This window comes from Epinephelus moara, chromosome 20 (assembly GCF_006386435.1).
Source record: "Epinephelus moara isolate mb chromosome 20, YSFRI_EMoa_1.0, whole genome shotgun sequence".
Lineage (NCBI taxonomy): Eukaryota > Metazoa > Chordata > Actinopteri > Perciformes > Serranidae > Epinephelus > Epinephelus moara.
In genome coordinates, this window is record NC_065525.1 from 38,639,694 (window position 1) to 38,662,680 (window position 22,987).

Here is a 22,987-nt window from a genome sequence, read left to right on the forward strand (position 1 = left end):
ACTGTGCATTCTGCTATAATTATTTGCATTACTATTTGTTTTTTCTTCAGATCAATCTGATAATTGTTGCTCGGTCTCTTTACTCATTTATTTAGTAGAGTGTCCACACACCTTCTCATTCTACATATACATAGAGGTATACTGGTGGCTTTACAGCCTACATTTTATTGATTATCTCTGATCCCCATAGTCAATTTGGTCGTTGTGACAGTGCAACGCAACACCACTGATGCTAGGTGGTGTCAAGCTGAAGAAAAAAAAATTAATCCTATCTGTTGCCTCTTTAAGTTTAGTTCTGAGTCAAAGACGATACTGAAGTTTCTCATCTGTTGGCGCGGTCTAAATCCTGGAGAAGTTAATGCTGTAGCCAGTTTGTGTCTCTGAGCGCTAAAACCGAATAAAATAAAATAAAAGTGATACATCAGTTAGATTCTGTTTGAGCTGTCATGCTATGGGTTTTCTACCTGAAGCTAATGCGATGAAGCTGAAGCTGAGCTGATGTGATGAAGCTGAAGATGAAGCGGATGGAGGAGCAGCTGATGGATGTTTGACCCCAGTTTGTAGCAGCAGGTCTATGTTCAGATGAAGCTGATGTGATGAGGCTAAGGTGGAGCTGATGAAGCTGAGGCAGTGCTGTTATAACGAAGCTCAGACTAAGCTGATGTAATGAAACTGAGCTGATATGAAAAAGGTGAAGCTAAAGTGATGAAGCTGAAGATGATGTGACGAAGCTGACAATGAAGTGATGAAGCTGAAGCTCATGCGATGAAGCTGAAGCTGATGGAGTAGCAGATGGTGGAGGTTTGATCCTGGTTTGCAGCAGCAGCAGCAGATCTACATGGGGTGGAGCTGCAGTGATGAAGCTGAGTTGATGTGATCGAGCTGAAGTTGAAGCTGATGGAGTAGCAGATCTATGTGGGGTGGAGCTGTTGTGATTAGGGTGAAGATGATGAAGGAGCAGCTGGTGGATGGAGTACGTGGGGTGGAGCAGCAGTGGGCAGGTACAGAGGCCCGGCTGCAGCCTCCCTTACATAAAGAGCGTTACGAAACACAGTCAACAGTCTGTTTTGATTCATGCGGTCGTGAGTCACTTCCACCGAGGCCTGAAAAAGTAACAGTATTATATCATCACAGATTGTGCTGCAGCAGGACGAGTGCTCCAGAGTACTGTGGGCTGATCTCTAGTACGCTTCACTGGCAGGACTGCTTCACTCTGCACTTCACAGCAACATTTTACTTCATACTACTCTATTAATATTCAGAGTAAAGGTGGTGTTTTAATCTATCGGCCTCATGTTTCCCTCGTGTGCTTAATTACACTGTAAATGTAAGTGTGTTTCCTGTCACCTAGTTTTCACTCACTGATAATCCAGATTTCTTCTTGACTTTGAGTCGGAACACAGAGTTTTCTCTCACAGGTCTGTGCTGCTGCATGCCCCATTTTACTAACGTGTATCTGAGTCTTATAATATTCTATCCAGATCAATACGACTGTTGAATTGTATTGATGTCGTCTGCATTAATTTAACCTGCATCTGCATGTGTCATAAAATGTTTGTAATCAGTAATGTTTTATCGTTTCATGTTCTGTTCTGTGTTGCCTTGAATTTGCGAAGAAAAAATCAGTTTTTCTTGCATGCATTCAGAGAAAACAGTGACGATATTAACGATAGCTCCCATCAGGCCGAAGGTCCCAGTATACTCCATCAGAGCTGTGAGGTGATGATCAAACAGCCTTCAGGCCTTCAGCAGAGGATCACCAAAGTTACAGAACATCTCGTGTCTGTTTAACTTTGCAGGTTTTCCTCTGTGTGTCTCCGTCAGCCAGACACTGCAACAGCAGCAGCATCAAAGCCTTCTGATTGGTTAAATGTGTTTGAATTCACATGTGATCTGAAGAAGAAGCTCCTGAGAGGAACGAGCCAGAGATGCTGTTAAAAGAGGAGCAGACGCAGCTGAAAACTAATCACCACACAGCTGAGGACGCTAATGTGGTTAGAGTCTCTGATGAGGACAGGAAGTCACTAACAAACCAACAGATGATGAGCCTCTGCTCTCTGATTGGGTTAAAGGATCGACATCAAACGGCTCAGCGCGCACAGCTGTCAGTCACAGGCGGAGCCGGCTGATTGGTCCGGACTCAGAACACTTCCTTCCACCTGAAGGAAGACCTGAAAACAATTTAATATTTAATTTTGTGTAAAATGATACATGTCTGTTTCATGTATCTGTTTCATTCTTACAAATGTGTACCAACAAAAAGCATCTGATCATCAGAAATACAAACAAAGATAAATTCTGACTCTAACTCAGCTTGTCAAAAAAAGAAGCTCGGTCAGTGGCCCGACGCATCAAACTATGACATACTCCTCTTGCGTCAGTTTTGCACATCAGTTTCTGCTCAATACATGCAAAGTGTCTTCCAGTTACATTTAGGCACCAAAACAACTTGGTTAGGTTTAGAAAAAGACCTGGGGCCGGTTGCACAAAGCACCTTGAGTTAGGATTTTTCCTTTAAGTCTGAGTTAAGGTCTCCTTGATAAAAAAAATTCAGTTGCACAAAACATCCTCAAGTCTTCTCCTTAAAGGAGCTATATGTAAGAAATCTAAAGCAAATAGTCATAAAATCCTCCTAATATGTCACAGAGACTAAGGAATAATGTTCATATAACATACTGATCTCACCGACAACAATAGTACAGCCAGAATATTTGCATTTAAAAAAAAATTTTAGGGTCCGCAAATCATGTTTATGTTTTGAATTTGTGTTTTGGCCTGTTGCGCCACCCACTGCCATCTACCAGTCACACAGTCAGTAGAGTCTCAGCATCAGTTACAGTTAAGACTGAGTTACCGCAGCACGGCAAGCAGCATTAGCAGTGTCCCAGTACATAGCATTAGCAGTCTCCTCAGCTGTATCCCTGCAGCAGCGTTAGCAGCAGAGAAGCCGGACTTTCTCGAACGGTCCGCTGGAAAACCGAAGATCACGGACGCGGCGACACGGCCCTGCCACGGCAGCCGCCCGTGGGCAAACAAATCAGTCTCCAGCGTGCCGCTGTCCAGCAACCTCGAATCTGTAGGGGAGGGGGGGCGGACACGACTCGTGGCAGTATTTTGAATTTGAGTGCAGTAACCGTTTTGGCCACATTCTTACATACAGCGCCTTTCAGGTTTCCTTAAAATGTTTACCTACGGATTTAAGTTCTTCATTTTGGTCTTACACTTAAGGGATTGCTTAAAGTTTGTTAAACTGCTGCACAAAGAACCTTAGTAACCAGAATAAGGACAAAAACAAAGTACCTCTGATTTCATCTTAACTGCGACATTGTTGAGTTTATGGAGATAAATGAGAAAAACAAAGGCATCCTGAGAAGAGTGCTCTGCGACCGGGAGAACCCAATGGACACACTTAATGATGAGCAACTGATTTGCACTTTAGATTTTACCAGAAGTCAGTTTATGATTGTGACCGTCTGGAGGTCGATCACTCAACTTTCCAAAGCTGCACTCTTTCAGCCCTGTTTTAAGTAATGATTGCTCTGTGGTTTTATGCAACAAGATCTTTCCAGTCAGTTACCTGCGAGATATTTCACATAAGCCTTAAGTGTCATACTTAAGGAGCACACCTAAGGTGCTTTGTGCTGCTGGCCCCAGGGTTTTGGTTAAAATAAGTATGTTTGTCACATTAATTACGTACTTAATTGACTACCCTTAGGTGATATAAGTTTAGTATGTTCAGTTAGTCAACTTACATACATAATTTGAAATAAGTCAGCGATGACACAAACATCGGTTTCAAAGTCCTGTGTTTGTTTGACACATCCATCCACCCCAACCTTTCTATGTGGACTTTGTTGCACTTGGTACTACACCACGCCACCTTTGCTCCCGTCATAGTTACTATGGTTTGAAGCATAGATCCACTGACTGGTAGGAAGAGAGAATGCCCATGGAGGTGAAGACAAGGAGGGGTGCAGCTTACCTCTTTGGTAAGATGGGACCTGTTTTATCCACAGATCAATGATGCTGATAAATGGTGATTGTATACCGGGAGTTGAACCCAGGCCGCCTGGGTGAAAACCAGGAATCCTGACTGCTAGACCATATGGGACTGTTATCTTGTGTTATCGCAGTGATTTTCTTAATCAGTTCTCAATCTGACAGCCGAAAACATGGTCCGAACAAGATTACAAAGTCAGACACTTTGAGCTGCGCAAGATCGATTTTCACATGTCACCGTGTTCTAGGATGTCATGTCACCTGAAAATCTTAATATGAAAACACAACATGATTCTTTCTCTGCCGTGGTTCTTTATGTCTGCAGTCGTGTGTGCGCTCCACCTCCCCATCACCACCTAGTCTTTACAGATTCATCAGCCAACACCACCAATGTCTGGACTCCATGGGGGAATTATTCCTTTCTCTCACCTGATTGAAATAAGGTCCATGCAGACAGATGTGAAGGAAGGGAGGATGCAGAGAGGAGATTATGCTGCTTCCACCCCTCTTTGTGTAGATGGTACTTAGTTTCTTTGATAAAGGACAATTCCCATACTGGGAGTTGAACCCGGGCCACCTGGGTGAAAACCAGGAATCCTGACCGCTAGACCATATGGGACTGATTTCTCATGATGTGACAGTGATTTGCTGAATCAATTAATAACATCATGGCCTGAAACATGGTCAGCCTATCATCTCACTGCTCCTCATTTTAAATATGGTTCTTTGTCTGCCGCAGTTCTGTCTTGCTGCAGCCGTGCACGCCCTCCACCTCCCATCACCACCCAGTGTTTATGGATTCAACAGTCTCATCTGCCTCAGCAGCCTCAGAGTCATCAGCCACGACAGTGTTGCTGCTCAGATTGCAGCTCACATGAAACAACAAGAGAAATCTGACCTCTTCTGTTTGGGTTCACGACTGCTCAAAACAACCACAGGTGACCAGTTCAACAAAGCTCTGGCTAAACATCTTTTCATGCTCAGGTTGTAAGTTTCTTTCTCACCCTGCCATTCACTCCTTGCACATAGGCTCACTCACTATTGCTTGGTGTCATTGTCCGGGTAGGTCAGTCAGCAGATTCACCATCAACCAAAAGCACAACGATGCACCTTCACTGTCAGCCTATCATCTCACTGTTCCTCATTTTAAATATTGATCTTTCTTTGCTGTAGTTCTTTCTTGCTGCAGTCATGCGCACCCTCCACCTCCCCATTACCACCTAGTCTTCACAGATTCATCAGCCACCACCATCAGTGTCTGGACTCCATGGAGGGATTTATGGGTGGCATATTGTGTATTGTGGGTGGTATCCAAGCACCAAAGACTTCTGTTAAATCCTAGCGAGCAGAAATCACCTGTCAATCTTTACACTCATATTATGTGTTATCTTTACTTAATTCTTTTGTCTCTCCTGCTTGGAATATGGTCTGTTGGTGAACTTCATATGCAGAATGAGGTGAGGACAAGGGGGGATGCATGGGGGGGAACATGTTGCTTCCTCACCTCTTTGTTCAGATGGGACTTGGTTCCTTCACGGATTAATAATGCTGATAAATGTTGATTCCCATACCGGGAGTTGAACCCCGGCCGCCTGGGTGAAAACCAGGAATCCTGACCGCTAGACCATATGGGACTGACACCTTGTAATATTACAGTGATTTTCTCAATCAATTTATGATCTGTCAGCCCAAAAGCTTAATCACAGTGCCACACTTTAGCCTCATTTTAGATATGTTTTTTTGTCTGCTGTAGTTCTGTCTTGCTGCAGTTGTGTGCGCCCTCCACCTCCCCACTACCACCCAGTCTTTATGGATTCATCAGCCTCATCTGCCTCAGCAGTCAGCAGCCTCAGAATCATTGTTTTTATTTAATTCTTCTGTCTCCCCTGATTGAAATCAGGTCCATTGGTGGACTTCATCTCTCTATGCAGAGGGAGGTGAGGACAAATATGTAGCTTCCTCACCATCTTCAGATGGGACTTGGTTTCTTTACAGGAATTATATTGATAAACATTGATTCCCATACCGGGAGTTGAACCCGGGCCACCTGGGTGAAAACCAGGAATCCTGACCGCTAGACCATATGGGACTGATATCTTGCTATATCACAGAGATTTTCTGACTCAATTTATGATCTGTCAGCCCGAAATATGGCCCAAACAAGTACACAAAGTCAGACACTTTGGGCAACGCAAAATCAATTTTTACATGTTATCAGTTGTGGAGGGTCACCTGAAAATCTTAACATGAAAGACAAGTGTGAGCTGCAGTCTCAGTGTCTCAGATTGCAGTTCACATGAAACAGCAAGAGAAATCTGACCTCATCTGCTTGGGTTCACCACAGCTGACCAGTTCAATGAAGCACTGTCTAAACATTATTATCTGTAACCACTTATCCTATGTAGGGTTCCAGCTGAGCATGTCTGTATAATGACTTTAATTAGGAGAAGTGTATAGAGAGGTGAAGTTCCTCCCCCTCTGATGCCCACCATGGGATTTTATTTAAAAAAAAATATTAGTCAACGTGGAGACCTTAATAATGTTTTGGTCCTATTTGAACTGTGCCATGAATTACACATATGATGTTTATTTATTTAAAAGGTAATTTTGCATGTCAAGAGGGTCACAGTTTGTTGTCTGTTTGTCGTAGTATAGTTTAGTTTTGCATGAAAGTGCTCTGTGAAGTACGTCTCTCGTCTCATACAAGATATGTTACTCACACCAACATGGCAGTTGCCTCGGCACATTACACTGCATTCTATCAGAACGAGGGAAAAGTATTAAAAGAGGCGAAAATCAGTGACACCTGGTCTTTTGATCAGTCAGGAAGCCAAAGGAAGAGCAAGAACCATTTCTAATGTAGTTCTAGTATATCCTGGAACAAAACACACAGGCATTGCAGCTTCAGGGGAAGTGAAAGTTATGGAGTCACTGACGCAAGTTATGTAGTCTTTCTAATTATGTATTTTCACAGTATACTTCAATAGTTTAACAACAAACTGCGACTTTCTTGACTCATGGAAATACTCGGACTGGATCAAAAGATTATTTGTCTCCCACCGTTGACTACCACATACTTTTTTAAATGAAGCTCTAGCAAAAGTTCAGTCAGGAAGACAACTCTTTTCATGCTCAGGTTATAAGTTTCTTTCTCACTCTGCCATCCACTCCTTGCAGGAATGCTCACTCACTATCTCTAGGTGTCATTGTCTGGGTCTGTCAATCAACCAATAGCACAACGACGCACTTTCTCTGTCAGCCTATCATCTCACTGCTCCTCATTTTAAATATGGTTCTTTCTCTGCTGTAGTTTTTTCTTTCTGTAGTGTGCGCTCTCAACCCCCCCATCTCCACCCAGTTTACGGATTCATCAGCCTCATGCGCCTCAGAGTCAGCAGCCACCACCACCAGTGTCTGGACTCCATGGAGTATTTATCCCTGATTTAAATTAGGTCTATCTGTGGACATCATTTCTCCATGCAGACAGATGTGAAGGAAAAGGGGGATTCAGAGAGGATTCTTCACAGACGCTGATAAATGATGATTCCCATACCGGGAGTTGAACCCGGGCCGCCTGGGTGAAAACCAGGAATCCTGACCGCTAGACCATATGGGACTTTCTTTTCTAACAATCCAGGGTCAATAATGAGAAGGGTTTTGGGCCAAGGTAGGGCTGGAGGTGGAGGGACTTTGCTTCCATACAGGTTCAGCTACAGATCGGCTGTAGGAGAGAGCTGCTCTCTGACCTCAGACCTGCAGCTCAGCTCTTCTTATCATAGGCCATGTGGTTTGGTGATGTGGGGACAGTTCAACCAAGTCATTCAGACTGTTTACTTTAATTTGATTCACTATATTGGATGATGAAAGGCTCACAGCTCTCACCTCTATCTGTCATGAGTAAATAAAAGGAGAAAAGTAGGTCCTGTGCAGTCGGACAGTCACATATCTGATAGTTGGTTAATAAAGACAAACCTTAATATGATGTGTTAATATATTTATGTGTTGTCCTTGTCCTTGTCCTACAGTGTAGGGATACTCTGTTACAATTTAAAGTCCTGCATTCAAGATGATATTTAAGTAAAAGTTCAGAGGTATCAGCATTAGAATAAACTTAAAGTACCAAAAGTAAAAGTACTCAATATGCAGGATGGCCCATTTAGAGTGGTAATGATAATATATGCTGTGTCTCCCTCTAGTGGTTCATGTCAGTCACTGAGCCCACAGAGCAAGAAATAAAAACAATAGAGACACATAGAAAACAGACATTACTGTGACTCAAACATCTTAACACTGCATCTTCAAATGTGCTCAAAATGGCCCCTCCAATAATTACACATAAATATTTAAAAAAAAAAAACTGTTTTACACCATTATAAAGAGGAGATTCTTAGCTTTCTACTGATCTCAGTGTTGTTTTCATACTCAAAATATTAAGCAAAATATGTCACATTACATAATGTGACATATTTACAGTACAGTGGCCACATGACATGATAGAGCCCGTTTGTCTTATAAACTGGGAGTGCATGCTGTGCTGCCAGGGCTGTCGTGGGACAGCAGAAGAGTGGAGCTTAGGGGCACTTTCATTTTGTAGCCAGCGAGGTAATAAAAACAAGCCTACCCAACAACAATGCACAGGAAGATGAGAGAATATTGATCCACAGTCATTTGATGATAAAAAATGAGCCTGCACAGTTAGCAATTGACTACACAGGACAAGTTGATTTAACTTTTTATGAAAATTCATTTTGATTATTTTGATTCATGGACCTTTACAAACTAAAAGAAAATAAATAATCAAGGCTGTAGGATGCTCTAAAATGGTCAGATTAACTGTTGAATCTCCTGTGGGGAATTCCTGGTTTAGGATTTTACTTTTTATTTTTTGCTTGATTGTTTTATTTGTACTCAGAGCTATTTTGTTTATTTTTTTGGCCAGGGCTCTCCCTGATGATTTTCTAATGCTTCTATGTCTGGTAATTAAAGGGTTAAGCTTTATGGCCTTATGTTACCTCCCTCCCCCCTGTTTCAATCTTCTTGGCAGCACATACACCAATAAGTAGTGATTGCAGTGTTTTTGTGAACAGAATGCCTGTTGTGACATGTAACCCCGTGTAGAGCACTGGTTATCTGGACAAGTTTGGATCAGGGTCCAATGTTGCTTTGGAAATCCAGCACAAAAGTAAAAGGGCTTTGCTGATCCTGGATAAAAAACATGGGATTTCCAAACCTGAATTATTCTGATCCAGATAAAAAAATTTGACCAGCTGGGGCTAAACCCTAAACAAGCACTGGGCCTCGCTCCTGGCACTTCAAACCCTTTTTTCACTCCGGCCCTGATGGACCCAACGATCAAAATATGGCACAGAAAGGCATCATTTTTTCTCTCTTTCAATCTCTTTCAATGCTTAAATTAAAAACTTTGACATTCCTAGTTCTCAGGCTCGGAGTTTCACCATGAAGCCGTAAACAACGTCGTCCCCCCCCCCCCCCCCCCCCCCACCAAACTGCCCCCTGGAGGAATGTTTACGGTCTGAGTCAGACCTTAAAGGACAGATTTCAAAAGTATATGATCTAATCCAGCTCATAAACCCTCTGTCACTGACCAGGACAAAAGATGACAGGGACCACGACCTCATGATGACTATCCCCGACAACATCTGGGATCTCAGCATTAGTCACATTTATTCCTTGTTCACATGCATCCGCCACTGCCTGCTGCAGTTCAAGCTTGTTGACCATCTCTATCACTAAAACTAAACTGTCAGAAATGTTCTTCATCTTTGATGACAATTTTCCTAAATGCAAAATCTCCTATGACAATGAGCCGCAAGTTGTGGTCATGTAACTCATTACGTAACTTCTGGACCTTTATATCTTATTATAATGACGAAAACTCTGTCTGTGTGTGTGTTCCACGTTTTTCCCCTCACTGACTTGGTCAATCCATGTGAAATGTGGTACAGTGATAGAGGGTCATGGGAGGATGTGAATGAAGCAATATTACATCAATTGGCCAAAGGGGGGCGCTATAGCAACCGATTGAAATGTCAAACTTTGAATGGGCATATCGCAAAACTTACTAAAACTGAGCTTCTATAAGGCAATGAATATTGCGGAGGGCGTGGCTCATCACATAAAGGTGTATAACATCTCAAGGGTTTCACCCATCACCACGTAACTTTGTAGGCATATGACCACACATAATCTGAGGGGACCCCTCCATTATTGACCCCATCAAACAAAATGGGGGCGCTAGAGAGCTCATTTCTTATCTAGGCTGAACCGCCATATGGATTTTTACTAAACTTGGTAGATATGTAGAACAGGACGCCTCAAGGTGACTGGAGAAATTTAACTCTAATTGGCAACTGGGTGGCGCTATAACAACAGAAAAATGCTTAAAAATGGCTAAAATGCGACTGATCGCTGTGGCTCCCCCTGTGGACCAATGTTGTTGTTGTTTTTTTTCTAATTTTTGGTATGACTAAGTCATGGTATGGTATGCTGTACTCAATGGGTAAGGACTAGTTTGAGGTATGATCATATACTTGCAAGAAAACAATAGATCCTGAACCATTTATACCACTGTTTGGCGTAGCTCTAACCAGGCAGGTTATTACTTGATTGAATTTCCGTCAGTGTTAGCACAAAGATTAACTCTTATTAGATGGACCTGTCCCCCATCCTTCATAAACTGGGTCAAGGAAGACATGAGGGGTTGTCTTTTTGTTTAATACTTTGAAAAAATCTCAGTATAGTATTAAAAAAAATGACAGCTGGGTGCAGATTTTAGAAAGATTTCTAACATGTAGAACAGCTGCAGAGGGAACTTTATCACATCCAATCAACCACAGAAGAATGGACGACACCTTTACTGTGTTTTATTGTCCAACATGAACCCACCAGTGACCTGTACTGTGATTTTGTACGTTTTTATGGGATTGTTTCACTTACAGTCCTCTTATGTCTTTTAGATAATCTATAAATAAACCCTTATGAGGGAAGGAAAGATCAGATCAAAATGAAAGACATCAGTTCATCTCCAAAGCACAGCCGAGGTACCCCCTTTTTTTTAGTGTGTGTTGTTTTTAGCAGACAAATGAAATCACACTGTTACCTCTCTCAGTGACAGCTTACCAGCTCCGAAACATAGTTGGGAACAAGCTTATTAATATTAATTTTAGCTTTTAGCTTCTAGCGGTCCGGACCACTCTGCAGAAGGAAAGATGGCGAGGCAACAATGGCTTTATTGCAGTCTTCACCACAAAACAATAAACATAACCTTCTCATGAGGTTAAGATGTAGCCCTGAGCTCATCTAGATACTTAATTCTGCTGACTATCATCACTCTTTGCCGCCTGCCATCTTCACCATGACACCAAGAAAGCTGCTTCCCTCAACATACACCATGAAGGCCACGTCACACCCTCACAGGTTACCCACAAGGCCACTGCCCTTAAAGGGCAAAAAGGGTGAGCTGGTAACAACTCGCATGCACTCACTCATCTCATCACACACTCCTGTGCCTCCTCAGGCAGAGTTTAACCCCACATTTCTCTCTGTCTATGTTGGTGGTTGGCATCCTTCACCACTGGACCAACTTCTGTGCTGGTAAACACAAAGAGGCAGAGTGAGGAAGAATGTCAGATTGAAGCTGCAGAAACTTCACCCTCATCAACATGCGGACATTCAGTGATTGCACTTTATTGATTTTCTATTCCTACCATTCTTTCCTACTTTGTACTCAAGCTACTGCACAACAACTTCCCCTGGGATAAATAAAGTTCTGCCTTCTCTTCTCTCATCTTAGAAACAAAGTTTACAGACTGAAACCTTTCCAGACCTCTTCACTGTGTCCTGACAGCTCAGCTGGTAAAGGAGGAATTTTATAAGTTGAAGGAATAAGCACTGGTTACAACCAAGGTCTGCAGAAGACCATCTCTGAACCAACAACACGTCCAACCTTGAAGCAGATGGGCTACAGCAGCAGGAGACCACACCAGGTGCCACTCCTGTCAGCTAACAACAGGAAACTGAGGCTACAGTATTGTTGCTGACCGTGTCCATCCCTTTATGACCACAGTGTACCCATCTTCTGATGGCTACTTCCAGCAGGATAACGCACCATGTCACAAAGCTCAAATCATCTCAAACTGGTTTCTTGAACATGACAATGAGTTCACTGTACTCCAATGGCCTCCACAGTCACCAGATCTCAGTCCAATAGAGCACCTTTGGGATGTGGTGGAACGGGAGATTCACATCATGGATGTGCAGCCAACAAATCTGCAGCAACTGTGTGATGTCATCATGTCAATATGGACCAAAATCTCTGAGGAATGTTTCCAGCACCTTGTTGAATCCATTACACCAAGAATTAAAAAGGGGGTCCAATCTGGAACTATCAAGGTGTACCTAATAAAGTGAGTGAGTGTATAAAAAATAAGAGGGGGTAGAATCAGATAAGTTTTTAACTTCTTCTCACCCCTTTTTAACATGAACAATATTTTTTGAGTTGCTCATATGTTGCTGAGGATCCATTTTGTTTTTATTGCTTATAAGTTTGATTAATTCAAACATGTCCAATAAATTGACTAAAAAATACCATTAAACAGCACAGATACTTTATTATTAGAGTAAAACATGAGGAGAAATATCTGAACTGTGTCTCCCTCTAGTGGTTCCTCTCAGTCACTGTGACCACAGAGCAGGAAAATGAAATAACATCAGACACAAATTCAAACAAAACTAATTAAAAAAACATTCATTACTGTAATTGAGACACTTCTGGAGAACTCAATGCTAACATTCAGGAGTCTACATGTATATTATGTGATGATATATTGAGTATTTTAAAAAAATAGAAACCCAAAAAGGATTCATTTAGTGAAACAGATATTTAAAGGCTGCAGGATATTTAACATCTGATCAATAAACCTTGAAACTGAAATTATAGAAACACTGTTTACCTCATGTTTTTCCTGAGAGAAGAACTAAAAACATCTAAACAATTGTTGGATGTGATGAAATGTAGCTCATCGTCCATGTTCTCCTCAGGATGAACTGTGATAATGTTACTGATCCTCTGACTTTTCATTTCAAATACAAACTATCCAGTACTTTATAATCAGACCTGATGACACTCACATCAGCCTCAGCTAATGCTAGCATGCTAACATGCTAAGCTAACGTGGTAGACCACAGCATAGCTCAGTTTTCTGCCTTCACACAGACACAGCTGAGTGAGAGCAGAAAGACTGACAGGTAGCAACAGTAACTAAGGGGCGGGGTTTAGCTGAACAGGAGAGTGGTGGAGCTGTCAATCAAACTCAGTCTACACACGTGGAAACAGTCTTGAGACAAGGTGAAAACACCTGTGTGTGTGTGTGTGTGTGTGTGTGTGTGTGTGTGTGTGTGTGTGTGTGTGTGTGTGTTTAATGTGTACTAGGACCAAAACGTGCTTTTTACCAACAGAGTGAGGACGTTTTTGTGAAGTGAGGACATTTGCATCAGCTCAAAGGCCTGTTTGAGTGGGTTAAGACTTGATTTTATGGTTCAGGTTATAATGAGGTTCAGGTGACGGTTAAGGCAGGAGTGTCCAACGTTTTTTGACTGGAGGCGAGATTAGATCATGTGAAAACACCTGAATCAGACAACTGTTTCATCTTTCAGTGAAAAAGTATTCAGCTTTCTGCCACTCCTGAAAGCAGCGGTCCTCTCATTCCTTTCATACCAGGTAGCAGACGATGACAGTGTTCGTTAGCTTGTTTACTGTCTGTTTATGAAAAAACATACTGTAAGTTCCACCTGTGTAGTTCCTATCTGGATCATGTCTACAGAAAGTTTTAAGAGAGGGAAATTTGGATATCTCGTTTTGTCACAGTCAAAAAATAATGTCATGTTCAGCCTGTCTATGAATACATGAACAACCCCTCTGTAAACACCTTCAGAATATAGACAGGAATAAAACTGGTAAGTCTGGTGTAAGCACTACTTAAGTGGAGATTTTTGGCTGAGAGAAAAAACTCATTTTTAAAAAAAATGGCTTTTAACTTTATCTATATAGCACCTTTCATACAAGAAATGCAGCACGGAGTGTTTAACATGGAAACAGACAGAATGGACATAAAACAAACAGGCGATTCAACATAAAAGGACATTTAAAAACTGTCATAAAATCATGACATCATAAAATCATTGAAATGTAAAACCATAAATCATAAAATCAAGTAAGCTACAACATTCATCGATCAAAGTTTGAACTAATAGATGTCATCATGAAACCTTCCCAGTTGATTAAAAACATTTAGACAATTATTTTTATGTGACAAGTTTCTCTGTATGTTTAAATTTGCAAATGAGGCATTATCTAACTGAATATGTGCTTTTTGACTAAAACAAACCCAAATGTGTATTTTGGATGTTTTCTCTAGTCTGAAAGAAGACGTGCTCTGGAAGCAAAAAAAACCCCCAAAATTTCAAAATTGACCAGTGCATGACAAAACTGTTTTCATGCGGTGTCGCACCATAATAATACAAAATATAATCAACTAAGAAATGATGATGTATTATGTGTATCTTTAAGAGGAAGAAGATATACTTTATTAATCCCTGAGGGGAAATTCAATTTTTCCAATCTGTTGTCATGCACACACAGACACAAAATACACACACATGCACAATCAGGACATATACATGCATTAAATGGAGGGATGTCAGAGCGAGGTGCCCTGAGCAGTTGGGGGTTTGGTGCCTTACTCAGTGGCACCTCAGCAATGCTGAGGAAATGAAACAAACTGACACTTGTCCACACTCCATGCTTGGATTGTATTGGGACTGGAACCAACAACCTACTGGCTGTGGACCCAAATCCCTATAGACTGAGCTACTGCCGCCCAAAGCCCTTTAAAGCCCTGACCACAACATAACCATCATATGTTACAACTATGTTACGCTGGAACCTTTGACCACAGTGACTGACTGGTTGTTGGACTGACTTTGGAAAGAATCCTCTCAGTATAAGTGCAGCAAATTCATGGAATCTCCTGCAGAACAACCTAAAACTGAAGACTCTGATATTGATATTTGATCATGCTCTGATCATGATCTGCTCTTTGAAAATGAAGATCTCCATCAGTTGATTCCCAGAGTCTTAAATAAAGGTTTAAATGCATGAATGAATGTAAAATCATCAAGCAATATGTTAAATCATTAAAATGAGCTCCACCTTTACAAGCTGTAACATTTAAGGGAAGAACAAATTATTATACAGTTGTATAATATATATTTTTCTGCATAATAGGTACTTTTACTTTTAGTACTTTAAGTTTATTTTGGAGTATTTCATATTTTGGAGGAATTCAAGTAGTCTGGGGTGAATACATACGAGAATATAAAAAAGAAAAGCAGCATAAAAAGGAAAAAAAAAAACCTTATTGTTTCTTCAAGAAAGATTATGTGAATATTTTGGGTGCTGGAGCCTATCCCAGCAGACATTGGGTGAGAGGCAGGGTTTCACCCTGGACAGGTCACCAGACTATCACAGGGCTGACACATAGAGACAGACAACCATTCACACTCACATTCACACCTACAGACAATTTAGAGTCACCAATTAACCTGCATGTGTTTGGACTGTGGGAGGAAGCTGGAGCACCTGGAGAAAACCCATGCTGACACGGGGAGAACATGCAAACTCCACACTGGAGGGCTCCCGCACCAATGTATCACCGCTGAAATATTTTGCTGAGTATAACTTGTCTAAAACTATGATTCTGTGCCTGAGACATGGTACTCACAGAGAAAGTGAATGAATCTTTGAATATTAGAAAATTAATTTATCCAAACTAATCTTAACTAAAACAAACATGGTTCAAAATGCATTAATTCCTTTGAAGCTGAAGCTGATGATGTCGTTATGTTTTCTGGGTTCATTTCTAAAGCATAACAAAAACTGCAAAGACTTTTCTGTTTGTCTGGTGTTGGTGCTCATCTGTTTTTAATCACTTAGTTTCCTGTTTAGAAACACGTCTGTTATTTATTTGTAACTGTCTGACCTCATGTAACTTTGTTTGTCTCTGTGTGTGAAGCACTTTGTTAGTACAGTTGTTATAACATGACCCAATGACCAGAACTGAATGGGCAGAACTGAAGTAAAATCACGGGTCAGGATTCACAAAGAAACCGCAGATAGTTGCTCTGTATTGAGAAGGTTTAGACGTCTTGGTGGTCGAGGGGTTAAGACCATGAACCCAGCCATGAACAGATGCTGCATGTCATCTTCCATCTTTATCTCCTCTCATTTCCTGTCATCTCTTGCCTGTTGATCATCAGTAAAAGGCAGAAAAGAATATTTAGATAAAGAAAGTACACTCTGTTCCTGACAGTCACTCCAGTTATTGTCCAGATTCTAATGTGTCGACGTGTTTCTGAGAGTTTCCTCCTTCATCACAAAGCATGAATGAATCCAGCCCATTACGACAGACTGTTCCCCCATCTGTCTGTCTGTCTGTCTGTCTGTCTCTATGTGTCTGTCTGTGTGGAAATAGAGAACAGTTCCTCCTGCAGACAGTGTATACAGACAGACAGACAACAGGTGAAAATAGCTGCTGCAGAATCTCACTAACATAAGGAATGTAGTGTACCTGTCTGTGTTCCTGCTCATTTACATAACTTACCAAATAACTTATATGATGTTATTTACTTAAATATGTTTTAACCTGGCAGCATGCATGGTGGTGCAGTGGTTAGCATTGTCACCTCACAGCAAGAGGGTTCCTGGTTCGAACCCAGGGTGGAGTTTGCATGCTCTCCCCATGTCAGCGTGGGTTTACTCCAGGTGCTCCAGCTTCCTCCCACAGTCCAAAGACATGCAGGTTAATTGGTGACTCTAAATTGTCCATAGGTGTGAATGTGAATGGTTGTCTGTCTCTGTGTGTCAGCCCAGGGTGTACCCTGCCTCTCACCCAATGTCAGCTGAGATAGGCTCCACCACCCCACAACCCCCAACAGGATAAGCAAATACGGAAAATGAATGAATGAAGGAATTTTAACTTTGTTGCACAGAAACAACAGGAGCGTCAGCTGCTGTGCTACGACCCGCTCTGTTTTCTTACATTTTGCTTTCTGTATCATATTAGGTGTCATTTGATGGTTTAGCTATTTAGTTTGAACTATTGCTAACAAAGCTAGCATTTGTTGAAAGCCACACTTAAAGGTCCACTATGCAGGATTTAGTGACATCTAGTGGTGAGGTTTCAGATTGCAACCAACTGAAACTTCTCGCCTGGAGAACTACCAACATGTTCTGATCCCAACTTGTTAAACACCGCTGCTTTGTCAGTGGACCTAAACATAAAAATATGATGTGATCGACGTTCACAGACAGCGTCTCAACTGACATTTGTTACCTGCATTGTGTCTTTTCAAACTACATTTTCGTTTTCACAGAAAACTGAGAGTTTCTGCTCGTTACATGCATTACAGTCTTTTTTAAAATAAATTTACTATGTAGGTAAAACACTTTGCTTTTACATTTATTTCCTTAAATTTAGGCAACAATGCATGTGGTTAGATTAGAAATTAAAATAGATTAGAAAGATTAGATTAGATTAAAGAAACAATGTCACAGTTTGACTTAACGTACGTATGTTAAATGGTAAATGTACTTGTATGGTGCCTTTCTAGTCTTCTTGACCACTCAAAGTGCTTTTACACTACGTCACATTCACCCATTCACACACCGGTGGCCAAGGCTACCATGCAGGGTGCCACCTGCTACTCAGTGACCATTCACACGCTCTCACACAGCCATCGGGGGCAGTTTGACGTTCGGTATCTTGTGGACTGGAGGAGTCAGGATCTTCCGATTGGTGGATGACCCACTCTACCTCTAAGCCACATCCACCCCTACTGTTTCTCACTAATGTAATGTCACAGGACACACGTCACTACTGTGGCGTCCTACACATCACTAGCACACAAACAGCAGAGACAAATAGCAGGCTCCTGTGTGAAAGTCCAGAGTTTGTTTGACCCGTCCACCTCCCCTCCCACCCTTTTTTTCCACACTTTCTCACTCTTTACACTATGGTAGTTGCTGGCGGCAACAGATATAGCTGCCGCATACTACATATCATACCACCGCAAAAAGCGTGTTGGTCCGTCAAGTGTCTGACGCCTAAGTCCACTGACAAAGCGGCAATATTTGATGAGTTTGTGGTGTGTATCATACCACCATGAAATGTGCACCTCAAAGCAGCGGTATTTGATGAGCTGGGAGTGAGAACGTGCTGGAACAGTGGTCGATGCAAAAATGCAAAAAGCCCTACCTATAGTGAGTGTTTGGTTTGTCTGTTCTGGGCTACTGTAGGAAAACATGGTGGACTCTGTGGAGGAGGCAAGGCCCCAGAAACAGGACCAGGCTTTTAAGCCAATTTGATATACCATAGAATTTAAAGTAATGGCCCAGGCTATTATTTCCTTAAATCACTAAAACCAACAGGCCTATATTTGCAACAGAATTTGACCCATTTGGTCTGACAGTATTTGGAAAGTCGAGACGAGCCTCACAATTGGATCATTTTATCCCCATTCAAGTTGGCAGAGCGCTAAACAGGATGTTAGTCACACAGCCGGCGGAAGTCTGTAGTGCACAGCTCTATGGGCCCAGCAACGTGGAGGCAGAGTGGAAGACCTGGGTTATTTTATACCTGCCAGGTTATACCTTTTTGGTTTCATGTGCCACTGAGCAACTGTCATAGAAATGAATGGGGCTCTGCCTCCAACGCTGTATCCAGTTCTCTTTATTTTATTCTATTGTTTGTTTGGTTGGGGTTTTTGCATAGCAGAGTTCAGGCACTGAAATGAAAAGTTTTGAGCAGTTTTAGTCTTGAACAGTGACCCCTGACCCACAGTTACAAAACATAGAACAGAACAAATGTTGCATTGTTTGTAATTTTGTTTTTGCACAACAATGTTCGGATATAGAAATAAAAAGGTTTTTTTTTTTAACCTTCATTACAAACGTGTGCCTATTAAAAATAAACCCATTGTCACCATATGAGGACATCTTTAAAAAAATAAATAAAAAAAACTGTTCAAAGACAATGCTTAGTTTTTGTTTGCTTGTTTTGTTTTTTAAATACTACTTTTTAGGATCATATTTTTCCCAAATAGCTTGGAGAAATTAAAAATGCATACCACACTAAAGCTCAGGAGGAGGTTAAGTAGTATTTCTCTGGCTCTCTCTTGCTTTCTTTTCTACTGTTTGCTGTGAGTTTTGGGACTCCCTTGAAACTAAGATGATAAATCTCGAGGGTTTTTTTCTATATATAATAATAAATTTGACTTCTATATTCCACAACTGGTTTATTTATTTGAAGCTATTTATTTGTGAAGTTGACACTCCGGGGCTGCAACTCTTTAGTAACGGTGGATCAGGAGAAAAGGCCGTGCCACCTGTCCTCCTCCCTCTCCTCCTCCTCTCCTCCTCCACAGAGTGCAACACTCCAGCACCGAGCAGCCGCACATGGAGCCTGATCCCCGGCAGGCTGAGGGCGGACGGCCCGGGTGTGGATCCATGAAGGAGAACCAGAACAGGAACACAACAAACTGCTCCGAGTTACATAGTGTGTGTGTGTGTGTGTGTGTGTGTGTGTGTGTGTGTGTGTGTGTGTGTGTGTGTGTGTGTGTGTGCCGACTTTCTCTCCATAGAGTTTCACTGAGTTTACATCCGGGTTTTTTCCCTAGGCAATGGGAGTCGCAGCACCGCCGTTCCTTAGGCAAAGTGAAATAAATTCGCCGCACCGACACAAAAAGTAGTCCGCTTTCCGAACACATTTTCCCGGCACGTCGCGCCGCTGATCGGCTCGATTTAACGAACTTTAACAGCAACACGTACAAACATCGACCGCTTTGTCGCGGATAAACGAGCATTAGTTGGACGTGTAAGTAGTTTTTGTCCCCCTTCCTCCAGCTCCGCGGCGCAGGGATCCGTGCCGTGCTGAGGCTGAGCTGAATGAGATTGAAGAAGAGTTCTTCTTGTTTTGTAGCTTCAGTTTCTCTGTTTTTTACACAAATTTACTAAAACTAAATATAAAATACGGCAACAAAATAAAGCTCCGCGGGAAGGAGCGAGCCGGACTGTTTATATGCTGTTATTCCATCGTGGATCGGCTTCTTATAGATATATATTTAATTAATCTAGAGGAGGACTGCTGCTGAGTAAGTGCACATTGGGCTTTTTAATTTCATAACTTTAATTTTCTCTGTTGTCAAACTTCACCTGTGTGCTGCCGTTTGTCTTCATCGGGGTGTCGGTGTGTGTCAGCGGGCAGGTGTGTGAGCTGGCCGGTGTCTGTATTCAGCGGGGCTCCTCTGTGTTTCTGTGTATTTAGCTGGTGTGTTTCTTATTCTAGGAGTTGATATTCTGGAGGACAAGGGGCCGATATAACTTAGACCCACCAACGACGCCTGCTGCTCGGTGTCATAAATTTTGAAAGATGGCGTCCCTTTTGGGGGACTGTTCCTGTGCGAATTATCTTTATTTCCTCTCTGTTTTTCTGCCACATCGCCGCCAACCAGACGTTAATATTTATCTTTGATGTAAGTTATCAGCGTGGCTGGTTAGCGTTAGCCCGAGCAGCTAACAGGATGGTTAGCATTAGCCGCTACAGCTAACGTTATCCACTTGTTCTCTGTAACATTACAACACGGAGCAATGTCGGATCTGTGAGGGTCGCTTTGGATGATTTTTACCAACACTGAAACACACTCAGGACCCCGTTAACCGTGCTGCTTTACCGAAGGCAGCCCCCGGTGAATTTATAAGGCACAGATCGAACATCCAGACGGCCATAGTGGGTTAATAAGAAGGTTATAAAACATTTATTTCGCCGCCGAAACAAAAAGAAAAAAACACTTTTCAGTATTTCAACTCCCGCAGCAGAAGCACTTAACGGCTCTCATCTTGAAACCCTCCATTTTATAGCTTCATTTCTTCCCTTTTCGGGGCCCTCTGCAACCCTCTGCATGTGATGCTGATGGAAGTTTATCCAGACAACTTCATGTCCCACCCAGGGAGCAATTACTCCAATTAACCGGCAGCGTTTACATACAGCCGGGACACTGATGTACAGAAACACACCGAGGGGCTTCAGAAGGCTGGTTTTAAAACTGGAGTTTGGGTTAAAGACTCAACAAATCAACTGAGTGAACCATCAGTGACACATGGAGTTAGTCATAGAGGTCATGATATAACCTGCATCTCTCACTGTGCGCACAGTACTGCAGTTTTATTGGATTTCTCTTAGTCAGAAAGTACTTTTATATACAAGTCATGTGCTGAGGTGTCATTTTGAGGTACTTGTACTTCACTCTCCATTTTCTGCTGCTTCATACTTTTACATGTTGTACTTTTTACTTCACATTTACTGTTACTTTTCAGCAGTGGTGGAATGTACATTTACTCTGTAGGCTACTGAATTATGATTTTGAGGTACTTGTACATAACTTGAGTATTTATATTTAATACTATTTTCTAACACCTGTGCTCTTCTACATTTTATTGGGAATTACTTTCTTTCACTGAGTCAGAAAGTACTTTATCCCCAATCCTGTGCTTAAGTATGATTTTGAGGTACTTGTACATAACTTAAGTATTCATATTTAGTACTTCTTTCTTATACCTCTACCCTACTACAATTAATTTGGAAATACTTGCTTTCTCTTAGTCAGAAAGGACTTTTACCCAAAGCCTGTGCTAAAGTATAATTATGAGGTACTTATATGTAACTCGAGTATTTCCATTTAGTACTACTTTTTATTGATACCTCATCTAAATTTAATTGAGAAATACTTTATTTCTCTTAGTCAGAAAGTACTTATATCCAAAGCCTGTACTTAGGCATCATTTTGAGGTACTTGTACATAACTTGAATATTTTTATTTAATGCTACTTTCTGATACCTCTACCCCACTATATTCAATTGAGGAAATACTTTCAAGTACTTAAACACAAGTCCTGTACTGAAGTATCATTTTGAAGTACTTGTACTTTACCCTTTTCGTTTTCTGCTGCTTCATACATGAACATGATGAACATGTTGTACTTTATACTAGTGGTACTTTTCAGCAGTGGTGGAATGTACATTTACTCTGTAGGCTACTTTAGCATGATTTTGAGGTACTTGTACATAACTTGAGTGTTTATATTTAATGTTTTTTTCCTGTGCTCTACTACATTTTATCGGGAAATACTTTATTTCTTTGAGTCAGTATTTTATCCCCAATCCTGTGCTTAAGCATCATTTTGAGGTACTTGTACATAACTTGAATATTTGTATTTGATACTATTTTCTAACACCTCTACCCTACTACATTTAATTGGGCAATACTCTTTTTCTCTCAGTCAGAATGAAGTTTTGCTCAAATCCTGTACTTTGTTATCATTTTGAGGTACTTGTACTTCACTTTTTCCATTTTCTGCTGCTTCATACTTCTGTTCCACTACACCTCAGTGTACAAGTCTTGTACTGAAGTATCATTTTAAAGTATTTGTACTTCACTCTTTCCATTTTCTGCTGCTACATACTTTGACATATTGTACTTTTTACCACACATTTATTGTTCCTTTTCAGCAGTGGTGGAATGTACATTTACTCTGTAGGGTACTTCAGTATTATTTTGAGGTACTTGTACATAACTTGAGTATCTTTATTTAATACTACTCTGTACTGATACCTCTACCCTTCTATGTTTAATTTGGAAATACTTTCAAGTACTTTCACACAAGTTCTGTATTGAAGTATTATTTTGAGGTACTTGAACTTTACTATTTCCATTTTCAGCAGTGGTGGAATGTACTCTTACTCTGTAGGCTACTCAAGTATCATTTTGAGGTACTATTTCATTTAATACTACTTTTCATTGATTCTTCAACTAAATTTAATCGGGAAATACTTTCTTTATCTTAGTCAGAAAGTAC

At 41.3% G+C, this 22,987-nt stretch overlaps 1 protein-coding gene and 4 non-coding genes across 11 annotated transcripts in view; 1 reads left to right on the plus strand and 4 right to left on the minus strand.

Annotated features, from left to right (window-relative positions):
• Nucleotides 1–4,546: 4,546 nt before the first annotated feature.
• trnae-uuc (transfer RNA glutamic acid (anticodon UUC)) lies at nucleotides 4,547–4,618 on the minus strand. Its single transcript has one exon. It is a non-coding gene; the product is annotated as a tRNA-Glu (tRNA).
• A 943-nt stretch (nucleotides 4,619–5,561) lies between these two features.
• trnae-uuc (transfer RNA glutamic acid (anticodon UUC)) lies at nucleotides 5,562–5,633 on the minus strand. The gene has a single exon. It is a non-coding gene; the product is annotated as a tRNA-Glu (tRNA).
• Nucleotides 5,634–6,016: 383 nt separating this feature from the next.
• Nucleotides 6,017–6,088, minus strand: trnae-uuc (transfer RNA glutamic acid (anticodon UUC)). Its single transcript has one exon. It is a non-coding gene; the product is annotated as a tRNA-Glu (tRNA).
• Nucleotides 6,089–7,543: 1,455 nt separating this feature from the next.
• On the minus strand, nucleotides 7,544–7,615 carry trnae-uuc (transfer RNA glutamic acid (anticodon UUC)). The gene has a single exon. It is a non-coding gene; the product is annotated as a tRNA-Glu (tRNA).
• Nucleotides 7,616–19,982: 12,367 nt separating this feature from the next.
• Nucleotides 19,983–22,987, plus strand: part of phf21ab (PHD finger protein 21Ab) — a 45,799-nt gene continuing 42,794 nt past the window's right edge. For 4 of the 7 annotated variants that reach the window (XM_050073815.1, XM_050073816.1, XM_050073813.1 and 1 more), the window contains exon 1: nucleotides 19,984–20,226. The gene's annotated coding sequence lies outside the window, so the exon portion shown is untranslated. Of the gene's footprint in view, nucleotides 20,227–22,987 lie in introns of all 7 variants that reach the window. The other 3 variants (XM_050073811.1, XM_050073809.1, XM_050073810.1) reach the window with 1 other exon arrangement.